This window comes from Euphorbia lathyris, chromosome 4 (genome assembly GCF_963576675.1).
Source record: "Euphorbia lathyris chromosome 4, ddEupLath1.1, whole genome shotgun sequence".
NCBI lineage: Eukaryota > Viridiplantae > Streptophyta > Magnoliopsida > Malpighiales > Euphorbiaceae > Euphorbia > Euphorbia lathyris.
The window spans coordinates 54,816,588-54,838,025 of record NC_088913.1 but is presented as its reverse complement, the minus strand read 5'-3'; the positions used below and the strand labels follow the sequence as shown (position 1 = coordinate 54,838,025).

At 38.6% G+C, this 21,438-nt stretch overlaps 1 non-coding gene across 1 annotated transcript; it reads right to left on the bottom strand.

The window, feature by feature from the left end:
* Positions 1–1,115: 1,115 nt before the first annotated feature.
* On the bottom strand, positions 1,116–1,222 carry LOC136228317 (small nucleolar RNA R71). Its single transcript, XR_010688645.1, has one exon. It is a non-coding gene; the product is annotated as a small nucleolar RNA R71 (small nucleolar RNA).
* Between the last annotated feature and the right edge of the window lie 20,216 nt (positions 1,223–21,438).

Genomic DNA, 21,438 nt, shown 5'->3' with positions numbered 1-21,438 from the left:
ATATAGGATTATAGATAGATAGGACACCTGACCAAGGAGACTATCTAATCCGAACTTGTATAGTCTGACCTTGCTAAAGACCACTAGAAGTGTGGTCTAGTGGCTGGGCTACGGCTTTAGCCTTAATCACCATAGAACCTAATGCTTTGCATGACCTAGGTTATATGCCTAATCAAGCCGTTAACTGAATGCATGTGAATAGACTACATGAGACCGGCCATCTTCACGTCGTTAACTTGGTGATTATCGTCAATTATCGTTAGGATATAAACCTGAATCCCCATAAACCATACATGGAATCCAATTAAGGGAATCCCCATCTTAGATTGTTTCATCCATTAATTCTAATTCTCTCCTGTCAAACACTCATACCTTTTATTTTAGTAATTTATTTACAAAATCACTCAACAAACTTATTCAACCTTCTGAACAATTACATTGGCTTCCTTAGGCCTACTAGTTGTGATAAATAGTCCTTGTGGTTCGATCTCGTGCTTAGCACTTTATTACTTGTTGCGATAGGATACACTTTTTCCTATTGACTGCTATATATTTTACGAGCATCAAGTTTTTGGCGTCGTTGTCGGGGACTATTTTTGTTTACAACTAGTTTACACTTTGAAAAAGGTTGATATAATTGTTTGGATTTCTAACAACCGAGGTTTTGGGAATCACTCATCATTGCATCTTGATTCTTAAGCTGAACTTGTTCTTGTAGGTCGAGAAAGGAGGAGACAATGGGTGAAGATATGTCGATTATAGAGCTGTTAAAGGCAAAGCAGCCTACAAATACCCCTAGCATCCTCGACCCGGCAGTAACCGCGGCATCATTTGAAATCAGACCTGCAATGATCCAGATGATTCAGAACTCGGGACAGTTCAGTGGGGATTATTACGAAGATCCCAATTCACATCTTGACAAATTCGTGGAATACTGCAGCACTTTCAAATGCGAAGACGTTACATCTGAACAGATTTTTTTGAAACTGTTTAGATTCTCTCTGAAAGAAGAAGCTGTAGAATGGCTACAATCACTCGATCCAGGCTCTCTCACTGATTGGGACACTACAGTATCAGCATTCCTAGTGAAGTACTTCCCTCCATCAAAGACTGCACAATTTAGAAGCGACATCACTTCATTTAGGCAGTTCGACAGTGAAAACCTACATCTAGCCTGGGAAAGGTTCCAGAAATTGTTAAGGTGATGCCCCCACCATGGCTACAAGCGGTACCAGCTTGTTGATTGTTCTACTCAGGAATAGCTCATGTTAGCCGTGCCTCCTTGGATGCAGCAGCAGGAGGAAATCTATTCAACAAGACTGTAGTCCAAGCGTACAATCTGGTGAAAGCGTTAGCTGAATAGAGTGCATGTTGGCAAGTAGAGAAGCCGACTCCGAGGAGAGACACAACAGCTGAGGAGATCCCCAAGATATCTCTAGAATCTAATCCTCAGATAGCAGCACTAACAGCAAAGATAGATATGCTGGTAGCTCACATGAAAGCACCAGAACCAGTATTGAGGTGTGAGTTTTGCAGCAGAGGGAACAAGAACGTAGAGTGCCCGATGGTACTTGAACAGATCCACTATCTTAAGCAATATGGATCATATAGCGCACCTTGGAAGCAGTACAATTATCAAGGCTCAGATCCGGAGATTGAATTGGAGAGAAATATAGACGCCTTGAGGGAGATCCTGAGCACCATGGAAGGCAGGCTGGCACACAATGAAGCTTTCTGCCAAAGACTTCAAACACAGATCAGCAGATTAGCACTATTAGAGGAGGAAGCACTAGCAATCACTCTTAGGAGCGGAACACGGGTAAATGCACTAGACTTGGTGCCTCAGCAAGACGAGGTGTCTAACCCTATTCCTGGTATTATCACATCCACCCCGTCTGCTCCCCAAGTAAGTGCTTCTGACCCAAATTTAATTGCTGATACTGCCTTGCAACCAACACAGGTTACTTTGCCTTACCCTAGTTCTAGGAGAGCTAAGTTAGACAAGGATTATTCCAAGATGTTAAATGTTTTTTAAAAAATAGAAATTAACCTCCCATTTCTTGAACTTCTTGAGAATATGCTTGTGTATGGAATTTTTTTGAAAGAACTGATCTCTAAAAAGAGAAAATTAGGAGATCATGAAACTGTAATGTTGAGCCATGAGTGTTCTGCAATGCTAACAAACCCGTTACCAAAAAAATATAAGGATACTGGTAGTATTAGCATCCCCTGTACAATAGGCAAGGTACACTTTAAACGTGCTTGATGTGATCTTGGTGCAAGCATTAATCTTATGCCTTTGTCTATTTACAGGAAATTAGGAATGTGAGATCTGAAACCTACATCAGTCACAATTCAGCTGGCTGATAGGTCGATAAGGCGTCCGGTTGGAGTGGTAGAAGACCTTTTGGTCAAGGTAGATCAGTTCATCTTTCCAGCTGACTTCGTGATTATGGATATTGAAGAAGATGATCAGGTCCCTATCTTGTTAGGAAGGCCTTTCCTCGCCATGGGGCGAACACTGATCGATGTTGAAGGGGGTAAACTGATTCTCCGGTTGCAAAATGAGGAAGTAGAATTCAATATTTTAAAATCTATGAAATTTCCTGTTGATGATGAATGTTGTAATTTTTTGAGCCTAACTGACTCCTTGGTTGAGAATTCTTTCCAGGAAATTGAAGATGAGAATTTGAATATTGAACTAGAGGAGGAGCCATCGGATTTGGAAATTGAGGCAAAGGGTAAAGAGGGTTGTAATTGGGCCCGACACGATGAGCTCCTGGACAGAGAAACCAAGACGAGGCCTAAGACCTCAATTGAAGAACCACCCACCCTCGATCTCAAACCCTTACCTGCACATTTAAAATACGTGTTTTTAGCACCTCCTATCCATTTACCTATAATTATTTCTGCTGAACTCACAGGTCCTGAGGAAGATCGCTTGGTGGAGGTCTTGAGAAAGCACAAAGGAGCCTTTGGATGGCAAATTTCTGACATCAAGGGAATCAATCCATCACTCTGTGAACACCGGATCTATATGGAGGATAAGGTGAAGCTGACTACCCAGCCATAGAGAAGACTCAACCCTAAAATGAAAGAAGTAGTGAAGGCTGAAGTCATTAGATTGCTTGATGCAGGGATGATCTATCCAATTTCTGACAACCAATGGGTGAGTCCCGTGCATGTGGTACCAAAGAAGGGCGGCACAACAGTGACAATGAATGAGAAGAATGAACTAATTCGAGGAAAACTACTGGGTCGCGAATGTGCGTGGACTACAGGAAATTGAACGACGCCACCAGGAAGGATCATTTCCCTCTTCCGTTCATTGATCAGATGCTTGAGCATATGGCAGGTAAGTTTTTCTTCTATTGTGTGGATGGTATTCGGTATATATGCAAATAACAGTGGATCCTGATGATTAGGAAAAGACCACTTTCACTTGCCCTTTTGGAACATTTGCGTATAGACGGATGCCCTTTGGGTTATGTAATGCACCTGCTACATTTCAGAGGTGTATGCCAGCTATTTTTTCTGATATGATAGAAGAGTTCATGGAGGTCTTTATGGATGATTTCTCTGTGTTTGGGGCAGCTGCTTGCATAACTTAGGATTAATGTTGCAAAGATATGAGGACACTAACCTGGTCCTAAATTGGGAAAAGTGTCAATTCATGGTCACTGAGTGTATAGTTTTAGGACATAAGGTGTCACGGAAAGGGATTGAGGTATATCCTGCTAAAATTGAGGTCATTGAAAAATTACCTCCCCCTTCCAATATCAAAGCAATTATGAGCTTTTTAGGCCATGCTGGCTTTTATAGGCGCTTTATTAAAGATTTCTCTAAAATTGCTAGGCCTCTGACCCAACTGTTGCTAAAGGATTCAAATTTTGTTTTCACACCTAAATGTCTTGATTCTTTTAACACTTTAAAAGACAAATTGATTAAATCTCCCATCATGGTTAGTCCCAACTGGGATTTACCATTCGAGCTTATGTGTGATGCCAATGACACGGTTGTAGGTGCATGCTTAGGTCAAAAAGTGGATAAAACTTGCCAACCCATTTTCTATGTTAGTAAAACTCTTAATGACGCTCAATTAAATTACACTACCACAGAAAAAGAGTTACTAGCTGTGATTTTTGCACTTGACAAGTTTCGTTCGTATTTGGTGCTTTCCAAAATTATTGTATACACTGACCATGATGCACTGAGGTATTTGTTCTCAAAACAGGATGCCAAACCTAGGCTCCTTAGGTGGATTCTGTTACTGCGGGAATTTGATCTAGAGATACAAGATAAGAAGGTAGTTGAAAATGTGGTTGCTGATCATCTCTCCCGGTTAGAACAAGAGGAGGTGGATACAGACATCCAAGAGACATTTCCCGACGAGCACTTACTGGCAATTAGACATGTCCCTTGGTTTGCTGATTTTGCTAATTTCCTTGTAGGAAAGGTGATCCCTCTAGAGCTCTCCTACCAGCAAAGGAGAAAGTTCCTACACGACGCAAAATAGTGCCTTTGGGACGATCCCTACCTATTCAACGTCTGTGGAGACAACATCATCCGCCGGTGCATTCTTGAGGAGGACATAACATCTGTCCTTGCATTCTGTCATTCCAGAGAGGTAGGTGGCCACCACAGCGCGGATAAGACAGCAGCTAAGGTACTCTAAAGTGGGTTCTACTGGCCCACCATCTTCCATGATGCTTTTAATTTCGTTAAAAATTGTGATAAGTGTCAACAAACGGGTAATTTCTCAGAGACATGCCATGCCTATGAACCCAATACTGGTATGTGAAATCTTTGATGTTTGGGGGATAGATTTCATGGGACCTTTCCCGAAATCGTTTAATAATGAATACATCCTTGTAGCTGTGGACTACGTTTCTAAATGGGTGGAAGAATATTTTCACACGGTTTGGCACCCCCCGCACCATTATTAGTGATGGCGGATCTCACTTTTGCAACCAAATTTTTAAACATGTTTTGCATAAATATGGGGTCACTCATAAAGTGGCTACCCCATATCATCCCCATACTAGTGGCCAAGTTGAAGTAATAGGGAGATCAAAAGCATCCTCGAAAAAACAGTAAATTCCTCTAGGAATAACTGGTCACTCAAATTAGATGACGCTTTGTGGGCATATAGGACCGCGTTTAAGACACCTATTGGTATGTCCCCATTCAGATTAGTTTACGGCAAGGCATGTCATCTCCCTATAGAACTTGAACATAGAGCCTACTAGGCTACCTGTTTTCTAAACTTTGATCGACCGACATCTCCTGGGATGGATAATATTCTTCTTATTGTCGACTCAACGTCTGAATCATCTTCGCACACTAAATCATGGGCTGATATGGTGGGGGAGGAGGAAAATAGCTGTAACATTGTCAACTCCAAGAAATGAAGGCGCGAGGAAAGAATAATGACAACAACGGAGAATTTTCCATCTCGCAATAAGCGAGCCAGTAAACCTCCGGTTCGTTTTAAATGATTGTTCTTTTTTGGAATTGTAGGGGTATCCAAAATAAGGATACCCAGGGTTACTTATATCGTTTGTGTTTGCTTCATAAACCGGATTTTTTCTGTTTGGCTAAGCCTATGGTGGAGGTCAACTCGGTGAGTGAAGCCTTTTGGCGAAAACTTGGTTTTTCTTTGGTGGCCATGAATACTAGGGAGCTTCCTACTCTTTGGGTTTTTGCTAGGAGTAATTCCTCTCTTGCTTTTAGTATCCATGTTCGGCATGATCAATATGTTATCCTGAGTTTGTCAACTTTGAATACTTTTGTTTATTTTGTTTATGGAAGCATCTGGGCAAATCATCATGTTAATATGTTTGAGGATATTTTGGTTCATCAAATTAGATTAAAAGGGAATTGGATTCTCATTGGTGATTTTAACGCGGTCCTTGGCTCTCATGAGAAATCTGGTCGGCCTTCTGCTTCGAGACCGTGTAGAGAGTTTCGTGAGTTTATTGACTCAGGAATTTTTGTTGATCTTTCTGCATAGGGGGCGTTTTTTACGTGGTCGAATGGTAGGGCTGGTTCTAAGAGAGTTGAAAGTCGTCTGGACCGTGTTTTGCTTTTTGCTTTGTTCATGGAATTTTGGGATTCAGTTAGCTATAATGCTCGGTCGCATCATCATTCTGATCATTGTCCTTTGTTGTTTAGATGTGCAAAGGGTAATCAGATTGCTTCTCGTTTTAGATTTCAATCTATGTGGAGTATGCACCCGGGTATTAGGGAGGGTATTGCCAATTTTTGGAATGGGACTCGTCCTAGATTGCCTCCAATGCAAGCTTTATGTGATAAACTGGGGAGGCTTCGTCATGTTCTTTGCTGCTGGAATAAAGAAGTATTTGGGGATATTGATGTCAGTATTACTACTGCTAAATCTCAGTTGGCACTGATTCAGGCGGATATTTCTGAAAATGGACATCTTCTGATCTTCATCATACTAAGCTTAATGCACATGCCCATTTTGATAATGTTCTGTGCCAGAAAGAGGCTTTCATGCGTGACAAAAGCAGGGTTAAATGGCTAAAAGAGGGAGATCGAAACACTAGCTTCTTTCATCGTATGGCTTCCGCTCGCGCTGCGGCCTCTGGGATATCGGTCCTGCAAATTAAGGATGAAATGGTCTCTAATACCCAAATAATTGGTACGCATATTGCTGATTTTTGCTCAAATTTGTTTAAAAATGAGGACACCCTGCCTCATAATTATGATTTAGTCTATGATATTGTTCCGCGTATGGTTTCTGACTCGGATAATGAATCGCTAATTAAATGTCCGGATATGAATGAGGTTCGCTTGGCTGTTTTTGCGATGGATAAGGGCAGTTCGCCTGGACCTGATGGGTTTGCTAGGGTTTTTTTCCAATCTTTTTGGGGTATTGTTGGATCGGATGTCTTTGCTATGGTCAAAAGTTTTTTTACGAGTGGTTTGCTTCATCCTGGTTTGAGTTCAAGCATTATGGTCCTTATTCCGAAGATTGAGGGGCCGCTTTCTTTGGACCAGTTTAGGCCCATTGCTATGAGCAACTTTAGCTATAAAATTATTTCAAAAATTTTGGCAGACAGACTGGCTTTGGTTGCTTCCCGCATTGTATCACAAAATCAGTTTGGCTTCATTCCTGGAAGGAGTATTCATCAATGCATATCCCTAGCTTCGGAGGGCACTAATATGCTTCAGAAAAGATGCTTTGGCAGAAATTTGGCTTTAAAAGTGGACATCAGGAAAGCATTTGATATGCTAAACTGGAATTTTTTATTGGCTGTATTGGATGCGTTTGGTTTTTCTTTACAATTCAGGGATTGGATTTTAAAATTTTATCAGCTGCTCGGATATCAATTCTCAATAATGGTGTCATTAGTGGCTATTACAAATGCTCTAGAGGGGTTAGGTAGGGTGATCCGTTATCTCCTATTCTGTTTGGAATTGCTGAGGACTTTCTTAGTCGTTGGCTTCTACTTCTGGGTAGCACTGGACGTCTGAATCTGATGCGTTATACCTCATCAGGGGTCTTTCCCACTCACTTATTATATGCAGATGATATTCTTTTATTTTGCAGAGCTTCTGTGAATAATCTTGTTATTATCAAGGAAGTCTTTGAGATGTATGGCTCTATTTCGGGTCAATGTGTTAACTGGAATAAGTTGAAGCTTTTCCTGGGCTCTTTTGTCATTGCTGGACGTGAGAATCATCTGGTTGGTATAATTGTAATTCGTCGAGGGGAGATTCCTTTTTGTTATCTTGGTGTCCTGTTATTTTTTGGCCGGCCAAAAACTTCACATTTAAATAGTTTGATGGACAGGGTCCTTGCCCATTTTACCAGATGGAAAGGCAATTATTTATCAATGGCTGGTAGAGTTGCCCTTGTAAATTCTACTATCACTGGGAGCTTTATTCATTCTTTTATTATTTATAAGTGGCCTGCTGCGTTGCTCCGCCGTATGACTAAAAGTATGCGGAATTTTGTATGGTTCGGTTCAATTCACTGTAGGAAGTTGGTAACGGTTCCTTGGAAAGTCTGTTGTCAAAATCTCAAAGATGGAGGGCTTGGCATCAAGGATTTGTTTCTTTTAAACAAAGCTCTGGATGGGAAGATGGCTTGGGGCTTGATTCAGGATAGCTCGCTCTGTTTTAACTTGCTGAGAACCAGATTCTTAAACAAAGCGGGACAGCCGCGTCATTTGGTTTTGAACTCGTCTGTTTGGGCTTCGGTTAAGGGCATTTATTTGGAAATTTCACAACATTGTCTCTGGTGGATTGGTCAGAGCTCGGTCTTAAACTTTTGGAACGGGGGATGGATATGTCCCTCACTAGCTACTCAGGTTGGGTTAACAGCTCGACAGCAACGTTCTTGTTCGACTTCGATTGAAAATTATCTGGATGGAGATAGTTGGAATAACCTGCCTGCACTTCCTTCAGACGTTGAGGGTAGGGTTCAGCGCATTAAGCATAGAAATGACGCATATGATAAATACGTGTGGAAGCCTGCTGTGAGTGGGGTTCTTACTGTTAAATTTTTGTATGTTTGGCTTAGGGATCCGGTTGATCAGCAGCAATGGTGTCGTTTCCTTTGACATTCGTGCGTTCCTCTTGCACATTAGTTGCTCGCCTGGCATGCCTATCTCGATTTTTTGGCTACTCACGATATGCTGAGATTATGTGGATGTTCTATTGTCTCGCGCTGCAGCTTATGCTTGTCTAATGTGGAATCGATTGATCATATGTTCGTCACTTGTCCGTTTGCTAGAATTATCTGGCAAGGTATTAGCTCGTTGTTTGGACACAGGATCAACACAAGCTCAACACTTAAAACTCTCATAAGTGATGCCATTGTTCAACGCTTTAGCTCTCAAATTTCTGAATTATGGGCAGCTGCAGTTGGAAATTCTATTTGGGTGTTATGGATTACTCGGAATAGATGCATTTTTTAGGATGAAAAACCAGAAACAGTAATGCTTTTAAGACGCATTTGGAGAGCCTCGAGAGAATCTTCTCACATGGGATGGGGTACTACATGGAATTCGTTAGTGGAAACACAAATTCTAGGAGAGCTCGGGATTCCTAAAAGGCTTGTTAAAGGGCCGCGAATCATCCCTGTTGTTTGGCAGCCTCCTTCGAGGGATTGGGCGAAGATTAACACTGATGCCTCTATCTCGGGTTCTCCTGGATCGGCCGGGTGCGGAGGAATTTTTCGTTCAAGTACTGGTTTGTGTTTGGACGGACGGCTTCTAGTTTTACATGGTGGGATGATATTACGGGCTTCTGTGGACCGGCTTTTCTTCACAATAGGGGAGGACGGGGCTCTTACCGTTTCTCTTGATCATGTTCTGTATTTTTTATTCTTTCATTTTTTGCATTCGGATTTTTTATTTATTCTTTTAATAATATTGGTTCGGGGGCCATGGGTAAAATGCTACTGGTGGGAATCGAACCCATGCACTTCCAACTATACTCCAAGCTACTTACCACTAAACCAATTACTTTTCTTGTATATTATGTCGCGCGCTGCTTAATATACTAATGTCCTTATATCTTCTACTGTTTAATATTTGACGCATACATTTATTAATATCGATTAAATGTGCATAATAATAAATTATTATTAGAAAAAAATGTGCATAATAATAAATCTATACTATAGATAATAGCGGAAGCAGAGAGAAATGATGAGAAGTGTTTTAGAGGCATTTTTGATGAGTTGTCAACGTAGTAAAAAATCAAAATTAAAAAGATTTAATTAATTAAAAATAATAGATTTATATTTATAATATATTAAACAATTACTAACCCATTAATTAAAATAATAAAAGAAACTAAGAGTTACAGGAAGATGAAAAAATACAAAGCAAAGAAAATCCAAAAGTCACAAATAAACTTCTATATAAAGTATGATAGATAATATTCCATCATTATATCCATTGGCCATGATAGATAGTATTATATTTCTAAAGGTAATTATTCGATTTTTTCATATGTTGTAGTTATTTTGTTTTCAATTGTGTTGTTGTTTTATTTTTATTAAACAATAGTTGTTATAGTTTCATTTTTCAGATCCATTTCTGCCGTTACCCAGGTTCTATACCTCTCGCTACCTTATCTCTATTTTCTTTTTTATTTGTCTTTTTTTCAAACTGATATCTCCATTTGAAGAAATCCGATAGAAATAGAAGATGCATGGACAACTAAAATCGGGAAACACAAAGGTATTCGATTTTTTTCATATGTTGTAGTTATTTTGTTCTCGATTGTGTTGTTGTTTGTTGTTTTATTTTTATTAAACAATAGTTGTAATAGTTTCATTTTTCAGATCCATTTCTGCCGTTACCCAGGTTCTATACCTCTCGCTACCTTATCCCTGTTTTCTTTTTTATTTGTCTTTTTTTTCAAACTGATCTCCAATTGAAGAAATTTGATAGAAATAGAAGATGAATGGACAACTAAAATCGGGAAACACAAATGTGTCAAAAAATTACAAGAAATTCTTATGTTTCTCAAGGTAATTATTCGATTTTTTTCATATGTTGTAGTTATTTCTATTCTCAATTATATCGATGTTTTATTTTTATTAAACAATGGTGTTTATAGTTTCATCCTTCAGAGATGAAATTCCAAAGGTGCCAAAAATTACAATAAATTCTTATGTTTCTTAAGGTAATTATTTAATTTTTTTCATATGTTGTAGTTATTTTTGTTCTCAATTATGTCGATATTTTATTTTTATTAAACAATGATTGTTATAGTTTCATCTTTCAGAGATGAAATTCCAAAGCTGTCAAAAATTACAAGAAACTCTTATGTTTCTCAAGGTAATTATTCGATTTTTTCCATATATTGTAGTTATTTTTGTTTTTAATTATGTCGTTGTTTTATTTTTATTAAACAATGGTTGTAATAGTTTCATCTTTCAGAGATAAAATTTCATTTATGTCGTTACCCAGTTCCATACCTCTCGCTACCTTATCCATGTTTTCTTTTTTATTTGTCTTTTTTTTTCCTCAAAATGACGAAAATAAAGATTTTGTATATTTGCATTCTTTTTTAGTATATGTTGCAAGGTGTTATCATTTCGATTGTTAACTCTAACTAAAATTTAGATTTTCGGCTTTATATAAACTCAATTGTTAGCTTTAATTGAAGTTAGATTAATTTTTTTTATTCGGAACCTGTTGAAATCCACTCATTTTTTTAGTTTGAGTTTATCTAACTGATATGGATTGTATTTTTTTATGCATTTTGGTATAAATAGATATAAAGTTTCATACAATAGTTGTTCATTGAAGTTGGAGACATATTGAAGAAAATATTAAAGAGGTATTGAAATATTATACTTACAATGAAGTTTATTTCAATTATAAATTATGTTATATTATTATTATTATTATCAAAAAGTTATTTTTTTCCAGTTCTCTAGGCAATGAGATTGTAAGCGTCTAATACACTTGATAACATGTTTATTCTTGAGAATTTGGATTATGCTAGATACGAATTCAAAATGAAGATAAATAAAAATAAATTTTGATGCTCGAAATCCTAAAATGGTGCATTAATTATGGGATATCGAGATAATTGCTTTTGCAAAATTGGCTTATATAGTCTTTAACTGTTATATTGTGGTTTGTACAAAATTGTTAGTATTTCAAGAGTTTTTAACAGATGAAAATGAAACATGATCATAAGACAAGTTGTTGGAAAATATTAATTAAAAAATATTATTATTTGAATCTCTTCAAATTCTCAAATGTTGAGCATAATGATTCTAATTAATAGAATTAATTTCACATATTAATTATAAAACGTTTTTTGTACTGAATAGTTACAATTGTAGTTTAATTCTATTTAACTAAAATTAATTTATGAACTTAATACTTCATTAAGAGAAAATAAAAAATTTAATTAGTTGGCAAAAAATAATTCCACTCTCCTCTTTATATGCTTATATCTTGACATTCTCTCTTATTTTTGAAAAAATGAGAGGAAGATAGTTCTTTCCTAATTATCATTTTTGTCCCTTCATTTTTGTTTTCTATTCTTTTGTTTGCTTTTCTTGCTTACGAAATTCAAGAATATATAATTATTAGAATATATTAATAAAGTCAAATAAGTTATATATGCGAGCGTGACTGATATTCTATATAGTGAAAGAATAATAAACAAATTGATTAAATGTCTTGATTAGATATTACGAAATAAACAAGTTGCATATCCCGTGCATCGCACGGGTTTTCGACTAGTTATTAATAGAATCCTACCAAAAAAAATAAAAATAAATTATTAATAGAAAAAAAAAGAAATGTGCATAATAATGAATTATTAATAGAAAAAAAAATGTGCATAATAATGAATTATTAATAGAAAAATAAATCCAAGAACATGCTCCAATTTTTTATTTATTTAATTCATCTATATTTTTATAATTTATGTTTTAAAATGTTAAGGACGATGTTCTAAATATTGTTACATACGTTGTAAACTTTATAATTTGTGTTCTAAAAATTAAGTATAATGTTTTAAAAAAATCAGTAAATATATAGACCATTTTTACATTTGTTCTATAATATAATTTATAACTCATATTCTAAAAAACATAACGTATTGTTGACACCGAGTTGGAGGACCTGTGACGAAAACTCATAGCAGACGGTTAAAGCGGTTGATTCCGATAATAAAAAATAAAAAATAATAATAATAATAAAAAACCACGAAAGGACCCCGAAGAATTGCGTACCGGTAAATGGACGGCTCGCGAGCGCCCGACGGCGTGGGGAGAGCGCCCAGCGGCGTTGGACGAGCGCCTAGCCGCGTCAAGCACACGCCCGACGGCAGTTGGGCGCACGCCCAACCTTGGGATCCGTGCCTATAAAAGACACAGATCCCCATGCATTAGAGAGAGGGAATTTTTTAGAGCTTCTCACTCTAAAACATTTTTTAGAGAGAGAAAGTGATTTTTTTGGGGAAAAAACATTTTTTTCCTAAAAAATTGAAAATTCCTAAAAGTTGAATATTTTACCAAAATACGAAAAAACACCAAAAAATCATAACTCGTGGAATCAACCGACATCAAGCCGTCAATACCGATCTTGAGGTATTATCCGAGGACTAGACTCGTTTTATTTATTTCATCTATTTATTTTATTTATAGTTTTGTTTCTTTATTTATTTATTTAATTAGTTATTTATTTATCACGTTTATTTATTTTTCCGAATTTACTTAATTTTCGTCTCGTATTAAATAAACGTTTTGTTTTGTTTTGAAATAAAAACCTCGTTTTAAAGTCCCAACACGAACCGTGACCCGATTTAAGGGGAGTTCGGGATTAAAACGTTGTAAATATAGAATTTAGAAAAGCTTTTTAAATTAACGTTTTGGAAATAAAACATCGTTTTGGGATACTCTGTTATAGACTATGACCCGATTTGGGTAGTTTGGGGACCAAAATGATAGAATAGATTAGATCTAAAAGTATTTTAATAAATCTGGAAAGTTGGGGGACTATTTCTGATATTCTGTCTTTTCTGTCACTAAAACTAGTTTAGCGACGGATTTTTCGTCGGTAAAGCTGCTGGAACTTAAAAAACCCCATTTTTCAACCTTTTTCTCATCTTTTTTTACATGTATTCTTGTGTATATATATATATATATATATATATATATATATATATATATAATTATGCAATATGTTTATTAAAATTATTTTTTTGAGGTATATAACTAGTAATTACTTATTATGTATCATATATCTACCTATTTTCCATTTAAACTTCATTTATATTAATTGGTTTTTGTAAAATCATATGTATATATGTATATATAGTTTTGGGTTATTCAAGTTGTATTAGTAAGTTTTTTGAGGATAATTAGATGTTATTTTTAATGTATATTTGGGGAGGGTTCTTTTCTATATATTTATTATAATAGTTATTTTGGGATTTAAGAGTTATTTTCTTATTTTTTTTATGAACCTTGTTCATTGTTTTACTTGTTTTTAATTAAAGCATTATTTTCATTATTATTCTTACTTACCTACAACTATACTATACGTTATTCCTTTGCTTCCTTATTTTCAATCTATAGATATAACTATTATTTTTAATCAAAATGCATATGTATATGTATATTTACTCTTATTTTGGACTTTCTATATGTATATATTTCAAATATATTTGGTTGGGTGAATTTTGGATTTAATTTGTTAATTGTTGTAATTATGTTCAAATGGAGGTTAATTGAGTGAAAAAGGGAAAATAAAACACAAAAAGAGAGTTCAAGCTGCTTATTTAAATTAAAGTTTTTCTAGATATTCCTAAAGTGTAAATAAAAGGCTTTTTACCATTTCAAACCATTTCTTAAATGTCACGTTTTAAAACCTTAATTCGCTCCAACGACGGATTAAGCGAACCTTGTAATTAAAATCGTTTTCCTTGTAAATAATGGAGTTTTGAATCGTTTTTCTATCCAAATGGTTTTGTACAAAAATAAATGGACTTGTATGCTTAATCACGTTTTTTAGTTAAAGCTTCTTATTCCACGTTTTCAAGTGCTCGAATCGTTCCAACGGCGATTCGAGTGAACATCATGTAAATCCACGGGGTTTTGAAACGTGTCTAAATCGTTCCAACGGCGATTAAGGCACGAACCATGTAAATAAACTTTCTTTTTGGGGAGTGAGATTAGTTTAGACTGAATGTATGACTTAAGACACGATTCACGTTGTAAATAAATTAATTCTTCCTTCTATCTCCCTCTTTCTTCCATATACTCTAAATTCATGTAAATGGGTGATTCTTTACTAATATGGCTTTCAATAATATATGCTTAAAACGGTTTTTCAAAACGAGAAAGAAAAGGTTTCAAATGAATTTTAAACTTAAAGAAATATGCGATTAGTCCGTTAGCGCCTAACATGCTAAGTAGGAGGCCGGTGGTTCATAATCGGGCGATGTCGGGGTGCCTAGTAGCCTTTCTCTGGAAAGGAGCTAGCCTTCTCGGCTCGTACCTAAGTTTTCCGAACCCTCACCGGTCTTCCGCAAGGGATCGGTGTTCATTTCCCATTCGTGGGTGGCGACTCTTCCATACTCCGAGCTCCGGCCCTACCGAGCAGCTTGATTCCGTGATTGGTTGCTTTCAGCGCCAATCACAGCATCTGTCGTCAACAGTGTCCACCCCCCGGTCCGCCCGGGCGAGGCCGCGGCACCTACAAGTGGCGACTCTACTGGGGAAGCGAGAAATTTGATTCCGAAAGACGTGTATTAAGCCCATAACGGGGATGGATCATATTATTTCTTTTCGTATGCATTCATAAGCATTATTGCAAACCTTTTAGGTAATTTCCACGAAACCTCTATTGAGAGTTCATTCGTTGCTCGAAACATGCTAGTGTAAGTTCCCCCTTGCAGTAAGGCGCCAAAAGGTCCCCATCCATTCGTTAGGGGCGAATTTGTGCGGTCCTGTGAGGTCCCGCGATCAGCCGTGTCAGCATATAGTAGCCTTAGAAGTTGCCATAGGATTACCCGTTACTATTTTTGATGTGATGAATGAATCAATTCGTGTTTTCAAATTGTCGTGATACGTGTCTAATCCTAAAATATGTAAAGAAAATGAAATGATACGTTAATATATACTCTTAAACTGATATATAAACTACCCCAAAACACCGAAACGATTTGAACTAAAGACGACTTAGTCATCTCGTATGAATGAACTTGTGCGACCCGTTTGGTCCCTGTCCGTGTCCCGAAGAAGGCACATGTTCAGGAAATACATTATGACGTAAGCACGTATTAGTACAAATCGGTTTGGTATTAAGGATAGTTATATCTCGATTCAAAAGACTATATTAACGATAGCCGTTATTCACATTCTTTAAATACGTTGGGGTAAAGCGAGATTATGACAAAACGAAAACGAAGAACATTTCTGTTTTGAACAAACCCGTTGTAACGTAAAGAGTTTCGTGAACGTAGCCCATCCCTTCCGAATAAAAAAAAACGAGCTCTTACGTTACGCCTTGCGTTGTTCTAAAGAGAAATGGACGTATCCGCAAAAGTGACTAAGAAAATAAAAAGAAAATAAAATAAAAATAAAAATGACCAAAATCATTCTGTATCTACGATATATGTCAATCCCGGGGGTAGTTAAAGAAAATGAACCAATATCGTTAAATACGTGCCTCGAACTGGTATATACACCGCTTAAAATCATGAAGCCGAATTAAGCTAAACCGCATGAATGCACAATATGGACGAGACTGTGGGTTTGACTAGTGGCTCGATCATTTCGACCGTTACCAAAACTACAAGAAATATGGCCCGATCTGCGTGTTTGCTTAGTTCGTGCCTAAGTGAAAAGAACAGTAATATCCCTGCTTCGAATAAGCATGCAATTAAACGAAATGTTGATTTTCTATAACCAAGCTAGGATGTTATATCCCATAAATTGGAAGAAATAAAGAGTTGTTACTAGCCGAAAGATTATCGTGCGCTCGAATAAGACTCGCCGTCTTTTCACATAACTAAAAACGAGCAAGCAGATTTTGACGCTAGAAACAAACACGTTACGTGATGAGTCTGTTCCCTAAAATAAAATCCAAAAGTGATATCATCACTATACGAACACGTGGTTGCGTCTCTCGATAGATCCGAAAGATCCCGTTGTAATCCAAAAATCGAGACACGAACCCATGCGAATAAAATGGGACGAATCATTGTCAATAACGAACGATTGGACCAAAAGAATAACTCGTACCACGTCTAAATCCGAGATGCGCTCAAAGGGTGTCAAAACCCGAACTAATGCATCTCGCGAAATAACATAAGACGAGTTATTCAATAGGACAATCCAATTTGGTCGATATCTTAGTCACTGAACGTTGATACGTTAAAACGAATTGTATTGTTTGATGAATGATTTATTTTTTTTCGCAATAATCGACGGCGTCACGCGTCCCCTAGACCGCAATGTGAGCCCCAAACCAAAATCCTAGGAAAGAGACTTGGACCATCGAGTGTGTGGAGGAATAAGGGTGGAAGAGAGATGTTGTGATATGTGTAATTAGACTAACGTTTGTTCTTCTTATCTTATATATCCGTAAATAATAAACGCACACACCACGAATCATGCATATAAAATCATACATACATACTAATGGGTATCGCTCGCGCAGACGTCATCATTAAGCGGTTGTGGTTCCGTGAAAGTAGTCGGCTAGTCAGACAGTTCGACCAATTGCAGATTGTCAGTTCGGAACCCTCGCAGTCGGCAGTTGTGGCTTCTGAATCATCTTCGTCCGAGTCTACTCAGTCTTCGGTCAGTATGTCTGCAACTAACGAAAAGGTGGCTGAATTGGAGAATTTTGTGAACAACATTAACGATTAGTTAGCCGCGATTTTGGCCCAGCTAGCTGAGCTGGCGTTGAAGGACAACAAGAGTGGTAGTAAGCGCACTGGGAATGATGTGAACACTGGTCCCCGCTTTGGGAATGAGGATGACTATCAAGATTACATCCAGAAACAGCTTGAGAAGGAGAAAGCTAAGGAAGAGGAATGGAAGCAACACATCACTCAAGAGGTGTAGGATCTGCGTAGGGGAAGCTCCAGGAGTCAGGATTTTTATAACTTGAAGAACTGCTTATCGGCAACTGCTTTGCCTTTGAAATTCCGGCTCCCTGACATGAAGAAGTTCGACGGAACTGGGGATCCTACCGCTCACATGAATCAGTATGTTGCAGTGATGAAACACATGATCTTGACCGAGGAGCAAGTCTTGGGGCTATTCAATACTTATCTGGAGGGGGCTGCCCTCGTATGGTTTCATGCGTTACCGCTGGTGACAAAGAGAGATTGGAAGGAACTGGCGAAGGCATTCATCGCCCAGTATAGCTTCAACACTATGCTTGAAGTTACTTTGAAGGAGTTAGAGAACACTAAGCAGCAGGCTGGTGAATCATTGTCCGACTTCGTGAGGAGGTGGAGAGCGAAGGCGGCGGTTATGAAGCAGAAACTTCTTGAGTAGGATCAGATCCGAATGGTAGTTGGCAACACGTTTCCGTATATTAAGAATGAGCTACGATATATGCCTTTTACCGATTTCAATCAGATGTATAGCTGCACTTTAACAGTTGAGGGGGATGGAGAGCTGAAGAAAGCTTATACCAAGTGGACGAAGTCTGGATATAGTGCCGGAGGGCCAAATGCGAGTACAGAATCTGCCGCAGTAAAGGTGCTTGAACTTAACGCTATCGAGAAGAGGCAGTTTGCCAAGTTTGATCAAACTTACGCAAAGGTTTTTGAACGATTGCAGAAAAAGGGATTGTTGAAAGCCCTCACTCCTTATAACAAAGCACCGCCTACTTCTCAGATGCAAGCTATGGGGTATTGCGAGTTCTATAGCAATCATGGGCACACTATTGAGAACTGTGAGAGGTTGAAGCACGAGATTCAGGATTTGATTGAGGAAAAGAAGATAGATGATCCTTCGTCAGCGAACCCTTCCACTAGGCGTAATCCATTGCCTAATCATAGGGTGAGCGTGATCGGATTTGGGTTGGAAGAGAGTATGGTTGTGGAATCCTTCGAGGAAAATGAGGAGGAGTTGTTGGGCTCCGATGAGAAAATGACTACAGGAAACGGAGTTTATGTGTCTTTTCTGGGGGAAGAACTGGTGGATGAGAGGATGGATGAGGAATTGGGCGATGGAGCGCCGTATGATGAAGATGATATCGAAGAGATCGGGTAGGGGTCATCTCGGAGGATTATTCCGGAGTTAAAAGTATTCGGTGGAGTGGAAGATCCCGAGGTGCATCTGTATGAATATATGTGTGCTATGTTTGTTGAACCGTTTGGGATTAACGAGATCGCTCGATGGTTTCACCATTCGTTGATAGGCGAGTCGTTGAGATGGTTCCGAGCCTTGCCGGACTCCATCGAGGGTGATTGGTCGCAATTGGCAAGTTTATTCTTGGAGAAGTATAAGAAGGTTAAAGAGAGAGCGACAGAAAGTAGCGCAATGCAAATTGGGCCCGTCAAGCGCCCGTTACCAATAGTTAGTAAGTATAACGGCAACAAGGATCCTATGGAACATTTGCACTTCTACTTGTCGGCAATGGGGCCGTTGGGCTTTAATGAAGAGGAGATCACCAGTTTGTTTTGTAATTCACTAATGGGTGAACCGTTGATGTGGTATATGTCACTCCCGATGTACGTTAAGAGAAATTGGGCCGCAATGACGAAAAGGTTTATCAAAGAATATACGGTATGGATGCTTGCGGAGCAAACACCAGATTCGCCCTCCTATTAGACCCCTGAAGCAGTGATGGCAATGCCCAAGTATGGTGGATATCGAAATCCAGTGGAGCACGCAACCTCATTCCGCAATCACATGTATGACGTCGGGTTCCCCCAAAGTGAGTTACACGAGCATTTTCCGGAAACTCTTACCGGGGACGCTCTGTTATGGCACCAAGGGTTGTCGGAGGAAGAGATGGGACATTGGATACCTCTTCGGGATGCGTTTGTGTCAAGATATGAGATGTATATTCTATGGACGGGATCCCTAGAAGATCTGGATAGGATCAGGCAATTCCCCGAGGAACCGTTCGTGGATTACACTGGGAGGTGGAGGCACCACTATGAACTGTGTCGAGAAACTGTGAGCGATAAAGTGCAGCTCATATATATACAAAGAGGCATTATCCCGATAGTAGCAAGGAGGATGAACAAGGTGTTCCTCAAGAATTTTGACGAGCTGATATGTTGGGCGTTGTATGGATCGTCAGACCCCTCCTATATTAATCCGAATGTCCCTCATGTGATGGACTTGATGGTCGTGGATATTTGGGGAAGTTCCTCGGAGGAGGAGGATGCTGAGCAGAGAATTCCTATCAATATTTGGGATGAATCTGATGACGAGCCGGAAATTACTGTCATGATAAGATCAGGTCGTGTGGCTGAGGGGAAGGCGCCCATGGTTGAGACAGAGGTAGGAGAAGGATCGGCTCCCAAGCCCGATGATCAAGTCCTCGAGCAGTTGAAGCAAACATAAGCTAAGTCTACGGTGTGGGAAGTCTTGTGTCATTCCAAGTACCACCGTGAGAATCTGATGAAAGAGCTGCAGAATTTGGTCATTTCTACCAATACTGAGCCGACGGCATTAGTGGGGGCAATCATGGCCCGAAAGAGGACTGAAATCACCTTCACCGATGAAGATCTCTCGGAGGAGGGAAAGGCTCACAACAAGCCTTTGTATATCCGATCTAAAATCAACGGGAAGAAGACTAGTTGTGTGATGGTCGATGATGGATCGGCCATTAATGTTTGCCCGCTGAAGCTCTTATCCAAGTTGGGAGTGGAAAGAGGAGATTTGACTGCCTCAGAAATCGTGATCAGGGCCTATGATGATAGCCGTAGGCACATTGAAGGGGTCTTCAAGGCTAAGTTGAAAGTGGGGCCGCATGAGGAAGAAACTGAGTTTACTGTCCTAGATATCCCCGTGACTTTTGCAGTACTATTGGGACGCCCATGGTTCCACAAGCTCGGAGGTGTGCCCTCCACGCTCCACCAGATGATCAAGTTCCCCTACGGGAACGAAATAGTGATGATTAGAGCTGAGAAATTGAGTTCAGTAGCGGCCTTGGGGATCGAGCCTCAGCTTTTCTCCGGATTTCAAGTTTCCGGGATCTACGAGTCTAGCATGACCATCGATGTGATAAGGATGATGAAGGGGGGTTTCATCCCCGGCATGGGCTTAGGCGCACACCATCGGGGGCTGCCTGATAAGTGTCCAATTCAACGTTCAAATGTCCACTTTAGTGCTAGGTTATTTAATTAATTTGGTGTTATTTTGGGTATTATTGCTTGTTTTGGTTTGATTTGCCTCCACAGGACTCAAATGATTAAAAGGAGCAGAATTGGACTTAATTGAAGCAAATTTGGACTAGAAGGGAATTTGGAGCTGATTCAGAGGAGCTGAAACGAAAATGGAGTTAGTCTTGCCCAAGGCTAAGGATTTCAGGAATCACAGACTCCAGAATTGATCAGGACTCTCCCTTATTCTATCAAGAATGAACCTGGACAGTTGGCAATGACTAAGCATGCACGAAATTAGGAGATATGACAGATTAGAAAAGATTTGTGATTAGGAAAAACTATCTTTTTGTTAGCTAATTTTTAGGAGAGGCTTTTCTCTACAAAAGGCCTGATTTACGTTCTTAAAATAGGTTCTTTTAGGTTTTTATTTTTTAGTATCATTTTGTTCTCTTTTTGAAACAGAGACATGTGTTCTTCCATGGCTATTCGTAGCTAAACTTCTATATTCGGTTAAGGGTTAATTCAAAGGAGGTTTTTCTTCATTATCGTGAGACTGTTGTGCTTTAATTATTCTTATTATTCTACCGTTTATTTGTTCATTGTATTTAGGGATTTATTCTC